This window comes from Thunnus albacares, chromosome 18 (genome assembly GCF_914725855.1).
Source record: "Thunnus albacares chromosome 18, fThuAlb1.1, whole genome shotgun sequence".
Taxonomy (NCBI): domain Eukaryota; kingdom Metazoa; phylum Chordata; class Actinopteri; order Scombriformes; family Scombridae; genus Thunnus; species Thunnus albacares.
Window position 1 is genome coordinate 21,330,580 of NC_058123.1, and position 21,139 is coordinate 21,351,718.

Genomic DNA, 21,139 nt, shown 5'->3' on the forward strand with positions numbered 1-21,139 from the left:
AGGTCAGCAGAGGCAGGCATAATTGTAGAAGCAGTAATTAAAGCTGTTTTATTTGTTTTAATTGGTGTCATTAACATATTGAGGGTCAGATTTCTGACACACAAAGACATGCACAGACATTTAGCAAACATGTACACCTACACACATACACACATGCAACGATTTCAACTGTGGGATATATTCTCATTTACCATGAGTAGATGACACTAATCACTTTAGCACAAGCTCTCACACACCCTTATTGCTACATAACTGCATACTGTTGTTGGGTATAATCACAGATTACAGAAATATGTAACAGGGCTGGAATGATCCACAAGGGCGTTCTGGCACCTTTGATTAATAAGTAAATAAATCTGATTGGTTGTTTCATATATAATAATGTAAAATGAGTTCATTTTTCATGGAGAAGGGTCCAGCTGCTGCCTGTAGATGAGGGGCCGCGGCTGAGTGTCCAGATAAACCCTCAGTTGTAATCCCCCCTCCAACCAATGTGTGGGTTTCAATGGCAGAGTGGCACTGTCCACATTTCCAAGGACATGGTTTATAAAATCTGTTTAAATGTTTGAAGTTTGAATATAACTTGTGTTAATAAGAATGTTTGATTTCTGATATACATACTATGTTTAATGAAGTAGTTCTTTTTGTATTTCAGTTGTCAATATTTCTTTATTAAAAACTGTTCAAAAATCTTCACATTGTATGACATTTGCCTGTGTTGAGTGCATTGCTGTATTTGTTGAGGTTTGTGCTAGAAGTGCAACGGGGCTTTCTCATAATAATCTTGTCTTTGTAATACTAGGTAATAATGTTTCATAAGGAAAGATACATTTATAATATCTATGCATTCATAGGCTGAAATGGGTTTGTCAATATCTTGCTTATGTTTTTGGCTTTGGTCTTTTTTTGAGGTCAGTGTACATTATTTCAGTGCATAAAATACCTAAAATACACATAAAGGAATAAAGGAATAACTGTATGTGGTTTGCATTTAAATGGCAACCTTTGGCAACATTTCGTACTATAACATTACATTATTGGCAGATTATTACATTATCAGGTTTCACTAGATTTATTTATTTATATAATTTATTTATATTATGCAGTTATTAAATTATGAGTTTCGCCAGGTCAGTACCTGTTCATACCTGCTTCATATATAATGTTGTGATTTGAAATGTAGTTTTATTGAGAAAAATAATTTCATAATCAGGAAATGTTTACTACTTTGATAATACGATCATCACATGAGCTAATCAGCGATCACTTTCTTTGTCCTGTTCTTCCTCTGGGAGGAACTTTTTGACAGAAATCTCAATGAACCACATCTGTGTCTTATTTAAGAATGCTGTGATTTTACTTTTGGCAGCAATCTGACACAGATTTTACAAAATTTTTGAAAAAGCACGTTTTGGGAGGAATGTAAAACTATTCTTTGAACTCATAAAACATAATCATTCTTCCTTACAACATGAACTGAATGGTTCACAGCACTTTTTCTGTATTAACACCTGTTTTAATCTTATATCATAGCCTGTTTTTTTTTTTTTTTCTAAAGAAACCTGCCAGTCTGTCCCTTGTGCATTCTGACTGCAACATTTTATAAAATGTAATAATGTCCTTTCTCTTTTAAACAAGCCATAAGCAAAGTCATCAAATGGTCTCAAATAACTGCATTCCTGTTTCCAGGCTCGGGGAGTAATGAAATACATGGAACAGTGTTACATAATTGGGATACAAAAAAAGCAAACTGTATTCCGCTAAAGTTACAGAAAAAAAAGATGTAATCAGATTATTGTTACATTTAGTAAGAATAGGGATTATTGGCAGGATTACAATTTTACATTACATTTTAAAATAAAGAACGATATACTACCATGCACTGTAAAAGTCCTAAACATAAGCAGAGCAGGAACGAGAGGGAAAAATAACTCACTAATCCACGATGGTGTGGGTAGAGGATGATAACACATGGCACACGCAGGTGTGCACAGCGGGGACATGTACACACACTTCACACAGTGAACCTATGTTGGGAGAGTAGGTAGGGACGGTCATTACACACTGTGGCAGTCCAAAAGACTCTTACACATAAGTTACAAGAGAGCTTGAGTATATGACAGCTTGTAGTGCACATAACGGCTCTCCACCGAGATGACTGTGTGTGTGTAACATGCCCAGTCAGTGTGTCAAGGGTCATCGAGCATGTTCAGCACTGAATGAGGTAGATAAAACTCAGATGTATCAAGCAGATAGAATTTAATAAAAGGACACGGTGAAGCTCAAGATGCCGCTACACATACAGTATATCTGCCAGTGCCATTCCTCTGAGAGGAGCTGTGGAGGAGGACAAAGCTCTTGTAGAGTGGGCACCATTACCCAGCAGGGGATCTTCCCCTGCTGTGACATACAGTATAACTTGTGATAGCTTCACACAGTCAGTGGACCAAGCGCTGTTCGGTCAATGGCTTTCCCTGAGAATGTTCTCAGTAATGCACATCATGTGTTGTGCATTTTTATTGTAGGTCTATAGGCTACTGCCTGAATTTGCTTAATGAAAAGCAAGTTTTTCTTTGAATATCTCCCCAAGGTTACATTTTTCTGTTCTCTTACAGAATACACTTAAGTAAAAGTCATGTCATTGATATTTCTTTTCTTTTGTCTTTATTTGCATATTTGACATTGAGGTAATCCAAAAGTCACAGGAAGTAATCAAGTTACGTTACTTTAATATTGTGATATTTGGATTAGGTTTCTGACTACATTTTTAGGTAATGAGTAATTTATCTGAATACATTTTTAAAGTATCCCTCCCAACCCTGCCTATTTCAGAACAGATGATTCTTTAAAACGATTTACAGAGAGCAGTTTTGTCTTCGCCTCTGCCTTGTCCGAAACACACTTGCGTAATAGAGCTCAATCTCACTCTAAATGAGCCTCTATAATGTGTAATGGTTAGTCAAGATTTAAGGTAACAAAAGCAGCTTTTTGTTTTCTAAATTGCTACCATATTGGCAATTATATTGACTGTCCTTCATGTAATTGTTTTCAGTCTTGTGTTCTTGCTATTTCTATTTAGTTTTCTTCTCTTTTTGTCTTGCTAAGAGCAACGTCCACACATGAGCTGCAGTGTGCACAGAGTGGTATGGTGTCATACATACTGTAGTAGTTGTACGAGCAAAAAAGCTTCAGACTACATCATTATCATTTTAAATTAATGTCAAAATTAGCATTTTTTTCTGGTTTACTTAGATAAAGGTGTAGTGAATGGGTATCAAAGTGCTTGTGTAGTTGTCTCTGAGAAAAAAAAAAGTTCTGTCTATTATCAGAATAATTGCAGGATATTGTTTCTTGATGACACTTCTGGATAGAGAAAAGACAGGGAGGGAGTCTTGGAGGGAGAAAAATGCGCAACATGCACATTTCCATAATTCATTGCCAATTGACCCATGCCCATGTCAGCCAACACTGTCCCATTATCTCCTCTCTTGCTCCCTTTGTAACAGCAATTTTTGTGCAAGTTTGGCAACTCTGCTGAATTAATGTGTGTGAATATTATGTAAAAAAGGGGATTTTCTATTTTGGATTTTCTAAGTGGATTTTTCTCCATTATATAAAAATCACTGCTAACCAAATACAGGCTTGTTGGAGGCGCTGGAGCAAAAATTATCTTCACACTCCGATCTCTGCAATATTCATATATTTACACAAGCCTTCAGTTAAAGATCATCTTCAAGTATCAATGGGAGAACTAGTTAACACACCATACAGACACAAAGACAATCACTTGATTAGTCCTGATGTGAAACATCTGTACCATTGGCCCAGAGACCAATAAGTGGATTTTCTAGGTGTTTTGAAGCCACACCCACCTCCAAATTTTGTTTTTGAAACATGACATTGCATAAGGTAGTAAGATTATTATTTTTTTTTCCCAGAATTATCATTTCCATGAACCTAGAAGTGTACGTTTAGTAACAAATTTAACCTGTACATTGTTCTGCTATGTTACTCTTTTCATCATGTGTATGTCTTAATTACATCATAAATATTTCTCCAGACTGAACTGTTAATCCATGTCAATGATTCAACACCACACAATGTTCTTTTCTCCACCACCCTCCCCGCACTCCACAGCATTAACGTTCCCTTTCCAATATGCCACACTGTATTCATCGATTCTCTGTGAAGGACGAGGAGAGGTCATGTTTTCAATAATTACAAGCAGTGGATCGCTAAGCTGTAAAAAACATCAGCATCATTAGTGCGTGTTTGAGCAATTAGAAAAGCATCTGTCTTTAATCACAGGTTGAGAATACAAAATTATGTCCCAGCAGTGTCTCATTTCAAAGCAGAGATTTGTGCAATCAGATCATAACATCTGAAAGTTGTTTTTTTTTTTTCTCCTTGTGTCTGTTTGATTGTGTGTGTTCTTAATTTTTTGCCTTGAAATTTCAGTGATTTACATAATTAAGCACAATAAAAAATCTGAACTCATGTCAAACAGCTGAGGAGTTTGGTTGCTTGTTTATATTTTCTCTGAATGCCTTTGGTTGCCAACAACAAGAAAGGAATCAGGCTTCACCTACACCCCAGGGAGCTTGACCAGCTTTTAGCTGTTGCTCTACTTCTTCTCCTGCAGCATCGCTTGCACCAGCCATGTGGTTTGGGGGCAAACCCACTCCTGTCCTGTCCTTGGGTTGCCAACCATGGCAATGGTTTCAGTTAATTTAAGTTAACAAATAGAGACAGACCGAAACTAAACCTTAAATACCTCAGGGAACAAGTTAGCATTCATTGTCCATCACGGTCTCAATGAAAAGTTGCTCCAAACACCAGCACACCATTTTCATGCGTCCATATCTCTACTCTAGAACCTCTGACATCTGCCCTCAAACAATACTAGATATGACTCACCTTCTTGACAGATGGCAACCAATCGCTGACAAATAACAACCTGTGACTGTGACATCACTTAGGTATGTATGTGGGGCTGACAAAACAATCACAATTAACTATGACCTCAGTAATAAGCATAGTGTAATTGACAGTGACCCCAACAGTGTCAACATAGTCTAAATATAATGAGCTTTTTAAAAAGGTAAAATGAATGTTGTATTGGATTCCATTAGATTACCCAGCTGTACCTAATAAAGGGGGAAGTGAGTGTACATTTACTTTTTTACCCTTACAGGGAGGAAATATTCATGACACACTGCACCACCACTCCAAAACCTCCCTCTCTGTCTCTCTCTGTTGCAAACACAGGTACATACACACAGCACACACAGCTCCACTTGAACATCTCTTCAGTTATTTTAAGCTGAACCACTGTTACATCTGCGCTGAGAGTTAGTGAGTCAGAGAGGTGCTCCTCTGCCATTACATGGAGTTTTCTGTCTGCCAGGAAACGGATATCCACCAACAGTGGGATACCGCTGCTATCGGTAGTAGTCAGTATGAGAGCTCCACAAACTAAATCCTCACCTACTTTAGAGACTGGGGGGTGAAGTGCAGTCTCTTTTGGCTGCATCATCACTGGCTGTTAGCAATGGTCGGTGAGTAATGCAAGAGACCACCAGACGAGAGCCAATCATGCACATTTTGATTCCCGCAGAAACGTAAGCACAGACTTGTTTACTCCAAACAACACTGAGGAAAAGCTAATCATAGTGGTCTCTGGCTTTCCAGTTCTCTACAACGTGTCTTTAACAAGCTACCGGGACTTTAAAAAGAAGAATAACATGTGGAAACAGACAAGCATCGTTGTTTCATTAATATGGAAGAAGACAATGGTCCAGTGAGAGCAGAGTATGTAAATAACATGCTTAACGCAACACACCAACGGAGTTACTTAGTTACTAGAAGACATGAATGCAAAGGAAATCTAATTGTTTATTTGCACTGTAGCAATCTGTTCACTATAAAACACATGCAGCAAGTCAGTAATCGAATTTCTCACCTACCCAAGACCTTCTTTGACCATGACTTACTTATTTGAAGTATAATCGTACTGATATAAGACACAACTTCCACACTGCTGTCACAGTGACACCACAATCTCGTCTCCTTGAAATTACATTAAATACAAATTTGTTTGCCCAAATACGCTCACCGGCCACTTTATTAGCAACACTTGTGCAATCTAATGCAATCCGATACAACAGCTCTGCCATAAACTCTTCTTTTATGAAGCTTATACATTTTCAGTTTTTGTTGATATTGTCAGAAAGGTGATAATTCTACTTTATTTTTATTATTGAGGTTGTAGTGGGTGGTGGTGGTGGTGTACTGGAGTGCATTGTATTGAAAAGTGTTCCTAATATTTTGCCATCCTCATGTATGTTAATGGAGTGGACAAAATGTTAAGAACACCAAGAAATCGGGTCACTCCAGCAGAAATCTATATTAACCGCATTTCTCTAATATTTTACCCCAATTACAGAATCTGGGTTTCTCATTCACCTGACGTTTAATGAATCAGTTCACAGCAGAAAGCCAGCAGTGGCTACTAATGTCCATGTAAATGCAGTGGCTGAAGATATCAGTGAACAGTGGTACCAACTGTGGTGCACGGTGTTGGAGAGAGGCAGGAGAGACGAAGCTGGTGTTAAACCTGCTGAATATCCGGCATACCACTAACACATCGTGAGGGTGGGGGAGGGCAGATGGCTGTAAGTGAAGTGTGAAGTGGTCAGTTGAGAGGTGCGGTGAGCCAGGACTGGATACAGCCTGCAGAGCTGCAGCTCAATCAGGTTGTTGTTCAGTCGGTCGTCTGGTCAGCTGGTAGTTGTTCCTTTTAGCAAGGAGGGGATTTCCTCTGGTAGTTGATATCCCACAGGGTGACCCCATGTAGGGCCGTTTTACACCAAACCTGGTGACCCACAGTATCCCTGTGTTTGCATAAGTCATGGGTAAGCAACTCAGGTCACGCAGTGTAACACGCTATTGATTACTCTGTTGTCAACTGCTTTTCCTGTGAATGACGCTTGAGTTGCATTCAAAGCAAATAAAAATAGTGCTTCTTTGTAGTAGCTCTGATGTCCCGATCCAGCTTGTACTTGACCTGTTGGGAAGTTTTTATTTCGCTCCTCTGTGGGCTTCCTGTTTGTCCCAATGAATTTGAGGTCAGCTGTAAACCAGAGCTTGTCAATCTTGTAACTGATCTGGGTTCCTGCTGGAGTGCTGCTGTCCCCTTAAAAGCTGATACATGCAGTCAGAATGTCACAAACAGGCACATTCTGAGTAATGCAGCCTGCCTTGTTTTGCTGTAGTTACATCAAATCACAGAGATAACATATACAGTATAATCTCCCTCTTTCATTCAATATTTAAAAATGTCCGAGTTGCATCCTCCATTTACAGCAGAATTACTCATCTTTAAAATAAAAGTAAATGATGATGCAAACATGCAATACTAAACAGTATCTTAGCAGAAAATATTCTATCACGGTTGAAAACTAGCGAACAAAGCCTGAGAGATCTCAGCATTGAGCTCAAAGCTCCATGTCTACATTTTCACTTTCTGGCAGGCTCACCTTGACGACTCAATGAACAGTGAACCCCTGGCAGCGCCTGCTCGTTGAATGTGTACGGTCTGTTTCAGGGACTCTTTATATCCAGGTAGTCAGATCAAGGAACACTGGCAGCTGGCTGCTCGTGAACGCACACAGTGATAGCGTTGCCAAAAACCACAGATGCTGCGGCAGAGCAGAGAAAAAAGAATTGCTTAAAGGGGTTTTAATTTCCCAAAGTAAGAATGATGTGCTGAATTATGACATCTGATGGAGGAAAAAAGATGGAGAAACAGAAAAAAAGGAGAGATAGAATTATTACATGGGTGGGGGGCTAATTATCAACTGCTGAGACTTTCCAGTGTCATTATGGAATAATGAAAATATCACTCAAAACACTATTATAGAAGTATTAAATTTTCATTAGACACCCGACGAGCCCCTCTACTCCACTCCTTTATCACTTTTTTACAACTCAGGACACAGTTTCATTCTGTTAATATTTAATGACAGATGGAATTAAGCATTTAGTTTTTGGGACCTGATTGATTCCAAATGGAGACTGTATTTCAGTAGGCATATGTAATGAAAGGCTGAATTGAGAGAGGGTAAGTGGAAAGAAAAAAAAAAAAAAAAAAAAAAAAAAGGAAAAAGTCAATTGAATTTGAAAAGCAGAGAGGGGATTTAAAAAATGCCAATAAACACAAAGAGCTTGAAGAAAGGTATAAAGCTGCACAAGAGAGATGTGTAAAAAAACAGAGCCAAAAATAAATAGACAAAATAAAATGATGGCATCCAGCAGAGACATCTGGGACTGAAGAATCCCCATTGTGAAGTACATTTTACATGCTGATATTGTTAAAAAATAAAAGACATTTGGTCGAGAGTATAAGTCAGTTTCCTACTGTTTTTTGTATTGACTTTTGCTGTTTTTTTTTTCTTTTTTTTAAATCTCAAAAGACACAATTTTGTTTTTCTCTGCGGTGGTCCAAAACTGGTTTGTGAGTATTTTCATACAAATCTGACATTGTCACATTTAATCAGCCTTTACAGTTTTTACTTCAGTGTTTATGTCATTGTTGTTGGGAAGGTGAGGGATTAGAGGGAGGATCACTTAAATGCACATCGCTAACCAATTCTGAATCAAGAACATGTTCACTCAGATGTTGCTTTATTTAGCAGGCCTGTTCACTGTCTGTACTTACAAGTATTGAATAGAAAAAATAGGTTTAGGTTTTATACAGTGAAGAAAGTACAAAGTTACTCAAAGTTTATGCTGCAGTCGCTATAAATAAATTGAGCTCAGACACATCGGCTGTTTGAAGAAACCAACATAGATTGAATTAATCTAGGAATTGTGTAAAAGGCTAACTATGTAGGCTTTTATATGTTCCTCAATACAGGCTGGTGTGTGTCTGCCTTGAGAGCTGGAATTGGTAATATTTAATAAAATGATAAATTATAAAGAAAAACAAAATCTGTTTATGTGGTGGACTATTGTAAAATATAAATACAGTATTGAGTGGCTGGACACTCAATACTCTGCTACTGAGAAATATTCAGAAGCCTCTTGGGTCACATCTGTCCAGGGTGAATATGCCAATAAAATCCATCCAAACAAGGAGCTAATACACTGGATGTACATAAATATCAACAACTACTATACTGTACTTGTGTGTGTTTCAAGTTTTGCATAGCTCATACAAATAACAGCATGGCCCTAACCAACATTTCTGCCACCTTCCCTGTTTCAATTATCCTATTATCTGTGGAAAGTTATGGATAACCAGCTGAGGTTGGCGGTTTCTGATTCTGAAGATGCGAAAACAATGGTGCGAGACAACAATGTTCCACTGATTTGCATTAGCTTGACAGAATGAGTTCGTTCTGTCCCTGACAGTATTATCAGGGCAACTGTGCTACTATTTTCCATTAGCAAAATATACTTAGATGGAAATCTTATGCCACCAAGGACACTTTTATGATGATAATTATTATTTTAATATTATAGTCTATCTCCACAGCTTTTACTACAAACATGAAATACTTAGTCCGACATCCATGTCTAAAAACCATTAGGGATGATTAAGGCATAACTAGGGAGCAGAGAAACATTGTCATAATGATTAAATAATAAAATGTCAGTGAAATGCTTACACTTCCCTTACCTTACCCGTGAACATCACAGTACTTCCTGTGCTGGCACTGAGCACTGCAGCTGAATGTAAATCATTAATGCAGAATAGTTGCATATGAAAGTAATTCGTAGCAGACAAGGTTGAACAAAGATAGCTGACAGTGGCTCGAGCGGATGTGAACCTCTGACTGTGAGAAGTGTAAGAAGATGACTCAAGTGTACTTTCTTCAAAAACTTATTATGACTAAATGTGTGGCTTCTTGTTTTATATTCTTTGACTCACCATGCAGACTGTCCTCTCCTGCACCTCACATACTGTAATCCTTATCTGTACTGCGTCAGCACAGTTCAATTTCTCAACTAAACTCTTCAATCTGTTGAACTTTTGTCCCATTTACCTCTAAGTGATTCTGGGAGAGTGAGGAAAAAGCCTTTAAAATAAGCACATTATCTTTTGAAAAATTAAACAATAGGATTGGTCTTGGAATACTGGAGAAGGCCTGGACAGAAGGGGGGTTTGTGTGTATGTGTGTGTGTGTCTGACACAGGTGATAGGAGTAAAAGGTGTTGTTTTTCCTGCTCCTGGCAGACTTCCAGGTAGATCTGATGGATTAAACCTTTGCAGGTATATGCAGATGTGCACACTTCCCATTGTCAGATTCTCTGTACATTCAACACTAATTAAGAGCTCAGAGAGGAAAGCTGATTCAGACGACTTTCTCTCACACCCTTTCTCTCTCTCTCTCTCTCTCTCACGCACACACACACACACACACAGACTCACATGCTGTATGTATGCACTCTCACAGACTGCATGACGAATGGGGGATAATTGGTCTAGGCAAGACATTGCATCTTGATAGATATTCTTGCCTGTGCACTGGGTGAACAACAGTCACCCTCTCTGCAGAGAGCACAACTGTCTCTTGACTGGGTCTTTCACATAGTAAACACATCACTTTTTTTTCCAAATTCCTGTTATTTAACGACATTCTTAATGTGAATATTTCACCACATTAGATTACTGTGACTGTTCAGGTTTACATGTGTTGTCATGGTTAAACTTTTTATTATAAAAAGGAGCTCAAAATTTTGGGAAATACTGTGCGCTTATTTGCCTTCTCTCTGAGAGTGGGATAAGAAGATTGATATCCATTTCATGCCTTTATGTTAATGCGGCCATGTTTAGTAGAAAACACTAGCCAAGCTGTCAAAAGTAAAAAAAAATATATTCCAACTAATTAACTATTAATTTTATTGAATGATTTTTAAACAGACGGAAGACTTGACTTGAAACAGTCATGCTCTCTAGGATTTAACACCTCTAACCTCAGTTCTGTACAATTAAAATGAAGTCTTTTAGAGGAATGCCTTAAACCCTTATTCACCCCAACCCTTGCAAACACAGACAGCATTGCTGGTAGACCGAGGAAATTAACTTTTCATTGGCCATCAGGCTAATTAGCTGGTTGATGTGACAGCTCACAAAGCAAGGGTGTGAGGCTGCAAAGACTTTATTCTCTGCTTCACATTCTGTGTCTCTAACACACACAGGTCTAACACACACAACCACACAAACTCCCACCTACCTCATCCCTGTGACAGCTAAATTGGGATTAACGAGCTTTTAGGGAAAAGCTGCAACAGCAGCTCCTTTTCTCTTTGTTTTTCTTCCATTGACACCCCCATGCCTGCCTGCCTGGCTCCCTGGCAGGCTAACTGTCTGACTGGTTTGTGCTTGATCTTGCATCAAATAGAAAGGTTTCCTTTTTTTTAAACTTGGTATACACCTGCTTGGTATACACAGCCTGCAGGCTTTTTCCTGGTGCTGCATTGGTCAACAAAACGAGCTTTGAGATCTCGGTGGATCTAGAATGACAAGATGAATAGCTGGTCTGAAACATATATGAGCCAAAGCCTTATGGCGGATGTTTCCTTGAAGAAAAAAAACAAAAAAACATGTACTCGTTCACACATATAAATAGAACAGAACTAAACAAACAAAAGTTAATGGGCTCTAATATTAATGTGACAGAACGTGGCAGATGGTGGGGCCTTGAGTTGGCGAAGTGAGACTAAGTTGTACTCAGCATGATGTGGTAGTGCCAGTTCGACACCACACCATATTTTATGGTGAACCGAAGCTGCACAACTTGTGAAAATATTGTGGGAAATGTCGGTTTTTAGTACTTCCACACTTAATCCTCATAGATACAGTTGTATTAAGGCAAATGAATGCATACTGTCCTTTTAGGTGTCTCTGTGCTGATATGTAAAGGCCTACAGTGGCAGAGGCATCAGAGATGTGTCCAATTCTGCCATCATTACCGAGATGTATGCTTGCTCTTGCAAACCCTGTCCAAAGCACAGGTATCATACATTCTGTGCTATTTTGGCGGAATAACTGACTCATGTGCACATGAACGGATCTGATTCAAAAGCTTTTCAAGCCTTTTTGTGCAGAACACGTTTGCCAGTTCAATTTGGATGAAATTCAGCCTATTGAGTGATGCCTAATGAGTGATGTCCACATGTCCCATTGCCTTTCCCTTTGTCAGCTACTGCTAGTCTCAGCTAGTGCTAATTAGCTATCAAGTGTTCATTTATTAGCTGTCTGATGATTGTTATGGTTCAAGGAGTGTGTCATACACTGTGAATATGGAGTCATTATGGGTTTCAGGGTTTCAGGGTTTCATTCCTGGTACTTGAGCATGTGAAAAATTACCGTCTACACCCTTCCTATGCCACCGGTGAAAGTCAGTAGCAACAACGACGGCAGAGAAAAAGCGCAATGTGAATAAACAAAAATGACACGGTAAAGTACTGGTAAATGAGAATGATTGTTGAGTTTTGTCTACTGACTCATCTAAGTAATCTCTCAAATACCTACCGTCATCACCTCTTACATTACACTGCATGGCATTACCACCTTTAAGGCTGGCACATCATTCTCTTCATGTAGCTGAGGGCTCTGAACGTTCTCTGGCACTTTGGCACAGACGACAGACGCCTCTATCTGTAAAAATGAGAGGGTGCCTCAGTCAGCATAACCTGTGAGCTCCACTTCACCCCGGGGAGGACCAGTGTTCATTCAAATGCTCTTCACAATCTCACCAAGACACATGTACCATCACCCCCCCCCCCCCCCCCACATCCACTGTATGTCTGCAAGGTTTCGACTGCCAAAGATGAGAAGCTTCTCCTACTCGGTCATGGCCCATGAGAGCTCTAGATGCGCTGTGTGTGGCCCACTATAGGGTATAAAAGTCACAGGGGGCATGAAAAGTGATATTGAAGAAAGTAAAACGTTGAAAATAACGTCTCATCACTGAGGAACTTATGTCCCACTTCCAACCCCTAAAGCACCCATGCACATAACTCTAAAGAATCATTGCAATAAACATGCATAGGACAGTCCACATGTGCTACCACAACAGAGAAAAAATGGCGGCATAGTCAAAGTTCTGAATGTAGCAACAGATGCATAAAAGAGGGGGATCAAACAATTATTCACAACTGGATATGTGTGCATATTAATTGCCATATTGTTTCTGAACACCAGCGCTTCCTCGGGGTGGCGTTTGATCTACACATAACAACAGATGTTTCGCAGAAAGACATACTTCAGCCTACTGAATGATGACACTGACAAAAGCAATGCCCATTTGATGCAGTAATAGTATACAGGCCTGCAGGGTGATGAAGAAGGATAAAAAGACTTCCTTGCCTACCACTTCAACAAATTAGTCCTCCCTGATCCATCAGCAGCTCAGAGATCATGCTTTGAATCTGCACTTCATATTTCAAGACTTTTGAAGAATATCCCATGCACGCATCTAACATTAAATTCAGTTTGATGGATTTTATTCCAGTCTAGCTTCTGCTTACACAAAGTCACGATCAGACACATGATGCCAGATGCACGCAGAATGTGCACCGCTTTGTATGGGTGTTGTGTTTTCTTGAGTGAGCAGTTTAAAAGCTTTGTGGGCTGTCAGTGTATGTGGCACTGGGCAGTAAATTTAAAAGGTCCAGGCATGGAGCAGTGTGCACCTCCTTATTCATATTCTGTTATTCAGAAAAGAGTAATTCCATTAAGATAAATTGGACCACTTCCACAGATTGAGCTTAACAGTAAATCAGATGTCTTCTTAGTGTGTTTTTTTTTTTTTCAGCTCATCATTAGGAAAAGCTAAAAAGAGGGTCGAACTTGCAGGGTTGAACTTGCATTTAAACCAGCTCATCCTCACAAGGAAAAGAAAACAGTATAGCTCATAAATTCAGTTGCCAAAAATGACCTATAGCTACGTTTGAGTGACAGACACCATCTAGTGGCAGTGGCAGTAGTAGTTGTGACCCAGAGAAGTGACGCAGTTCAGATGACGTCTTTATAAGATGACAAATTTCCATAATCAGAGGTGGCGGGCCGAGTGGATGGCTAGATAGATAGATGGTGAAAAATGGGCATAAATGCAGGAGACTGCTGTTCACTTCCTGTTTCCAACCAATAGTGTCATGTTTCCAACCATGAGTCAGGACAGTTTTTTTTAAAAACCATAACGATTGTTCTGGTGTTTACTGTTGCCATAATGACAAAGGTTGCCTAACTTTAAGGAAGTAGTAACTTCCCACACCACATTTCAAGTGTTCATTTTAACCCAAACCATGATCTTTCCCTAACCCTAATCAAATGGTTTTTGTGCCTAAACCTAACCAGATCTTAACCACAGTGTTGGCAAACCATAAAACATCATTATTTTTTAACAGTGATTTGTAATGGTTATGGAAAGCACTGATAGAGGCAGCATATTAGAAAATGCTCCTAAGGGTCATGGTGGTGGTTTAATTATAAGGATGTGTTGGTCTAAACACAGACCAAAGATTTCTAGAAAAAAAGAAATTTACAGCTAATTGCAGCTCTTATGTAATGTTTTCCACCGCTAAAATAAAAGGGGAAACACATACTTTCAAGTTAACATCAAGGTAATTTGAGCACATTAAGTGTGAGTCCATAAACTGTAACTTGAGGAGGAGCGCTACTAATGGACATCAAGGTGTTACGACCCCCCCCTTTTTGCCTGCAGTGGTCCAACTGGACTCTTCCTGAAGGAGCTTGCAGTCAGTGAGGGTCGTTAAGGTAATGTGGTGGCACCTGTGTAGGCCTCCACCAAGGCTTTAACTACCAGCCTGGCCTCATTGTCTCTCTCTCACTCTCCAAGACTCCACATCTCCAGGTTTTGGGTTTGGTTTGACATTTTTGCTGCCTTCATCAGTAACATACACGTCCCCCACTCACCCATACATTCCACTCACTACTGATGCTCTCCCCAACCCATGTTTTTTTTGGTAAATAGTTATGTTGGTTTATTTCTAAATTGGCACTTTAACCTGGCTTGCCTCCCTTTTTTATCACATGCAATGAGCCAGTTTGTGACAAGGGACATTAAGTGGAAATAATTTTTTTGGGTAAGGTGATTAATTACTGTTATGAGAAGGTTAAGCTTGGTTTGTGTACACAGTGTGCACAGCACATGTGTTTAGAGTTTCTTTCAGTCATTGCCAGATAGATAAATCACAGTTTCTCCCATCTGCTGGCCAGGCTCAAAAAAAAAAGAAGTTGAGAGAAATAGGGAGCAATTGAAAAGATGAGGAGGGGAGATGGAAAAGACAGAGATAAAAAAGGGAAAGTGAAGAGGCATTCATGCAGGAAAAAAAAAAAAAAATACTCCACTCATCTAGCTAATGATACGTTTTCAGTAAGAACTCAAAAACACAACTTATTTTAAACTTTACACAAGGTACTGTTTCAGTTTCAAAACCCACTTTCTTTTTTTCTTTTTTATTCAAAACCCTGCTCAGCTCAGAAAAAAGGGACAAGTAAACATTCAAAAGGTCAGAATTCATTAGCTGGGAAAATAGCTTGCGAAAACAAAATTGCCTCTTTTCTCGCACTCCTCTCATATTCGTTCTTCCTGTCTTTCTTCAAAGCTCAGCAGAAATAATGAGCTGATAACATAGTGTCTGCTTGACACCTGCTGAAATGCTAAAGAAAAAGTCTGTTTCACTGATTCTTTTAAAGGTTTTCTAGAAGAAAAAAAAACAAAACACCAAGCCAAGTTTAAGATATTTTGAACATGTCAATAGTTGACAGCAGCCAGGGCAGATAATGGATGTGAAGTCTTTATTGAGCTGTTTAGTGTTCAAATTAATGCAGCTGTCGTTTTGCGCTTGTTTAATACATAAATGCACAGTCAGCATTCACACACACGCCCAAACACAAATGTACAGTATACACACAGCACTGGCACATATACACACGCCCACCAAATGATCTTGTGTGGTCCATGGTTTTCAACCTAGCAATCAGTGACAGTCGATTTCAGTACGTAGCCTACAAAGTAAGAGGACCACAGATCGGACACACATACTCCCATACACACACACACACGTGACTGCCAAGGACCACCACAGTCATTATGGAGTAGCATCTGTTTGCAAATAAGCCACCTCCTCTCCATAACTCTCCCACTGTGTCATTATATTCACTTCATGTTTCTTCCATAACCCTGTACATAAACATAGAAATAAGAACAACCATGAAAACCTTTCTTTTGCCAGAGCCTTGAACATGACAAGAAAGTCAAGCACTATGTTTCCTGTTACCTTCCATGTTTATTGGAAAGTGGGTCTTTTCATTCTCAATAATCAAGAAACTCCAGCGGTTTTATATCTGCACAGTTTGTCCAAAAACATGCAAACCTAAACTGACTTTCACTGAAATGAGACGCCAAAACTGTATTTTGCGTCTTCGAGTCGATTTGCACCACCTTGGGCGAATGCAAGTCTAATAATGCGTCTTTCCATCGACCCTATGTGCAATCACACTGCCTCTAAAATCTGCTTTCCATTCTGTCTGCACACACGCTTCACAGAATAAAATGTTTGAAGCTTCATTATAGGACAGAATTCTCTACAAAAACAGCTTAAATTGTATTATTGCATATTTCCAATGCAACAACTCACTCTAGGAAGACGTGAAAAAGATGCAGCCAGAAATAGACAGGAGTTTGACACTGAAGCAGCATAGAGAAAGGAAAGAGCTTTGAGTGACCCTGACTGGCCTGCTGAGGGCCAGTCTTTCATTCCCTTTATGACATGAAAGTGACGTCTTTGACATATAAAAAAGAAAGAAAAAAAAAACCTGCAAGTGCTGGCATTAGTGTTCTTCATAGGAACGGTTTTTGTAATTTCTTTGACCAAGGGTAATCCACAAAACATGCCAACTAATGTTCAAGTAGCATTATTTGAATACTGAGGAATGAGCTGTAAACACATCATTGACATATTATTATCTTATAATCTAGGCTTGATCATAATATATCCCCTTTTTAGATCAAAACTAAATTTTGGACAAATTCCAGTCACATGTCAGGGTAACAAATGTCTTTAGTCTGTCTTTATTTTAATTTTGTTGGCTTTTTCTTCTGCTTTTCACATGGTCGACCGCTGCATAATACCATCTCAAACATGTAGCAGACATTCAGGTTCAGGCTTTAAACTGTTTTTCATACTCTTCTGCTATTCTCTCCTTTAGTGTAGCCAAAGCCCCATATTAGGCCCTGCTTTACTTTCATGATATACTGAATGTTTCCACTGGGACCTATTTTTGAAAATACAACATCCCTTTTCATTTCTATGCTGATAAAATCCAAAGGTGACTTTTTCCATCGCTGCAGTCAGACTTTTGAATAGTTTACCCCTCACTGTCAAATCTTCCCCATCTATCACCAGTGTTAGATCCCAGCTAAAGACCCTCCTTTATACAATTGCTTTTGAGTCCCCTTAGTTATTAAAATAACAATAAAATTGTTTTAATTTTGTCTGTTACACTTATTTACCTATACTTATTCTGTTATGATTATTTAATTGCATTTGAAATGTATCTGTAAAGCACTCCTCTTGTTTTTAAATGTGCTCTATGGATACCATAAATTTGACTTGACTATAAACTTGTGGTGAACTTATTAGCAAACAGTTATTCAATCATTACCGTCATAATGAAAGTTCAAGATTCAGCCTTGTTTCAGCTGTTTTGTTCCCTCGGGGGTAATATCAGCAGCTAAATGCTCCCCATCATCAGCAGCAATGTCATCAGCACTTTGCCACAGAAGCCACATATGTTCCCCATCTAGTCGCACCATTTGTGCAGATGCAGGTGGTTTATTACATATATGGAGACATTTGATATATTGTTGCTATAAAAATATAGATCAATGCATCTTTAAAACCCTGATTTGACCTGTATATAGCTAATAAGCTGCATTGTAACAAAGTAAAACTCCTTACTCCTTTGTTGATAGGGTTCAACTTAGCAAATAACTGGACGAGCAAGGATAAATACCAGTTAGATGGAACCTCAACCTCCCATATGGTGCAGCTTTTATAGTTTTTTATCATTTTTTTGGACTACGCCAATCTTGTTACCATCTGAAATGCTGAAACACTTTCTTGATTATTCTTAACACATTCGCTTTGGAGGTAATACCTACTATGATGCGTATTCTCTTCTACATCACTAAACTGTATTCTGCTGAAATATTGTAAAAGTATAATTAATGACATACGTATAGCATGTTTTACCATGCGGTATTGTTTAAACATACAATGTACAGTTTCCTGTGCTGTGCTGTAATTCCTTAGCTACAGTACACAGTGTCCTTACTGTTATTATGAGAAAATCCTCTGTGATTACCCGTATCACTGTGAAGGTAATCCCTCTTTTTGGCAGCTTTCTGCATCATGCTGCTGGCCATATGTCCAAGTGATGGCTGTGTCCAAGCCCTTCTGTCTAGGTGGTAGACTCAGCCCAATTAACACTAACGATATTCAAATCGGGGGGAAAGTTATGGCCACTCATCAGCAAAATGTGACTGTCATATATTACTCTTCAGTTATTCAGCTTGGAAGTTCTTCTCGTCTTTCTTGGCTTCCGTTCTTAATCTGGTTTCCATTTCTCCTTTTCCTTTCTCGCCTCTTATTCTTGCTTTGCGTCCTCCTTCACTCACATTTCTTATATCATTCCTTCTTCATGTCTCCACATTTTAGGACTTCCCATTTTTCCATCTTACATCCTTGTCCCTATTCTTCCCCTTTCTCATTACACTGCCCTTATTCCATCTATCTTCTTTCCATCTCTTTCCTTGGTGTCACTTTTCCTAGCTCTTCACATCTTACACATACTGACCCTTCAAATCATTTGTGACTGCTCTTTCTTTCTTTCATTTAGTCTCTATCTGCTTCTCTTCCACCACCCTGACTCTCTTTTTCACTCACTTTCTGACTTAATGTTTGTATCTCACTGCAAAGATGAGATTACATGGGTGTCAAAGATGGGAAGGAGGAATGGTGAATTTGACAAATGGAGGACAAGAGATGGTTGCGAACGTGTAGACATCAGATATAAATACACAGTGCAAAAACACACACACACACACACACAGAGTGACTGACACCACCTAATGTTCTGTAGCACCCTTTTTGTGAGTGAATATTGTCTGCACCATCCGCCATGTCAAAGTCCTGGTACATGCAATTATAGTCGGTGAATAAATTTGAATACATTTAGTTCCTATTCACCTGTATTCACTCGTTAATTGATGGATGCTCTTTGGGTTGATTGCAGTCTTTAGTTTTACATTTAATCTGCTTCCTTTTCATTCTTGGCAGTAGGCTGTGTTGTTCCTTCTCTTTATCTCCCATCTATCCTGTCACTGAAAAAAAGAAAAAAAAGAAAAAAATCAACAAAGAAACCATGCGTGTGCCGTTTAATAACCGCCATCACATCTTCAGGTGTAGCAACAGCCAAACTGTTTGACAGCTATGTGTTCTGTTAATGTGGCTTCAAGCCAGACAGTCGGTGCCAAACATCCATGGTGAGTCATGTTGGATAGCACTAGCTTCTAAAGACTGATGAGATGGAAATTGTTGTTATTAAGGCAATGGGAAATGTTGACAATTTCAATTATTTAAAATGTATTATAAGAAAGAACGTGTAAAAGAAAAAAAGTGAAAAAAAAAGTTGTAGTTATGTATTTACCTCCAACTTTTTAAGTAAAAGTTGAACCTTGAAGCAAAACAAAAAAAACAGGAAGTCTGTTAGCTTATGTGTTGTGTCAAATCTCAGTAAGCCATGACAAATCTACAATTTGTTATATGCCAATGATTTAAGCATTTAAGCCAGAAATGAAAAGAAATATGAACGCCGAAATATGTTTGTGTGTTGTTGTCTAGGAAATGTATCCAGCAGCTGCATAATGTACTTGTCACCATCTACCAAGTGACTTAGAAAGGGGCTGTTTTCACTTGCTTTCAATATCATACATCACTGAGCAGAACCTTTTTTTTTTTTTTTTTTTAAAGCTGTAGCCCTAAGCACTGCTGTCATCATTCACTGAGACTAATGAGATGTCTTTGCTGATGTAATTTACCTCATTTCGAGCTCATATGAAAAATGTAAGCATCACCATGAAAAATAGTTATGTTTTAGTTCTTAATTATGTGCATATCTTTGCTAGTCAGATGCTGTTGATACCAACAGTCGGCTTGAACCTTGGCTTTCATTTTTATTTGTGATTTGTGAATATGGGGAATTATGAACTATATGAAAATGTGTACTCGGTGTGAAATATCTGTAAAAGTGGCACATTCAGCTGTGATGGAATAACCGTCTGGGTCAAATGCAGGCGGTGGTTTCACATATGCTATAAGGGGACGACATCACACTTGTTACATCACGATATTCTACTTGTTAATGTTGGATTTGTAAAGAGAAAAGGAACAGTGATCTCCTTTTAGCCATCCTGAATTATGCAAGGAAGAGAGATGTTTCAAGAAAATCCAAATTTGTAAAACAGACAATACAGAGTGAAATATAGACACACTGCATTGTGGATTCCTTTTCTTCTGCTCTCCTATTTGCTCTCAGTCAAACACATTTGTTAGATGAGTTTTATCTTATTAATTCAATATATCTTCACCTTACCTTGCCCATGCACGTCACCACTGGTTAACTGGTTTTCTTTCCTTTTTTTACTGTGCATAGACGCTGTTGTCATTAGATCAGGAAAAGCCTTTGAAAAGAAACATATGCCTATGGAATGATAGGAATCATAGGTCCAGCGCTACCTGACGCAACACTTTTTTGCTAATTGGCAACACATCCAGCCAGTAAGCTGCAAAATGTACTCCAGAGGAAATTTAAGTCAAACAGAGCCAGGCTGAAAAGGTTACTGACGCTGTTGTTAATTGTTTAGATTCATAGTTTGCTAGCTTGGGAGATGCTGAACTCAGACAGCTCTAATGATAACAGCTGAACCTGTCGAGAGAGACAGAGAGCAGTAGGAGTGACCTTCAAAATTTGATGTGACAGCATCAACCAGCTGAAAAGGGCAATTTAATCAACAATAGCTCGGATTTAACTCTTAATCTC

General features: G+C 38.8%; 1 long non-coding RNA gene across 7 annotated transcripts in view; it reads right to left on the reverse strand.

Annotated features, from left to right (window-relative positions):
• LOC122968478 overlaps positions 1-21,139 on the reverse strand; it is a 99,908-nt gene that overhangs the window by 12,055 nt on the left and 66,714 nt on the right. For 5 of the 7 annotated variants that reach the window (XR_006398835.1, XR_006398832.1, XR_006398833.1 and 2 more), the window contains 2 exons: positions 19,288-19,421; positions 7,539-12,667 (listed from right to left, as the gene is read on the reverse strand). This is a non-coding gene — a long non-coding RNA (uncharacterized LOC122968478). Of the gene's footprint in view, positions 1-6,297; positions 7,204-7,538; positions 12,668-12,765; positions 12,903-19,287; positions 19,422-21,139 lie in introns of those variants that run through there. The other 2 variants (XR_006398834.1, XR_006398831.1) reach the window with 2 other exon arrangements.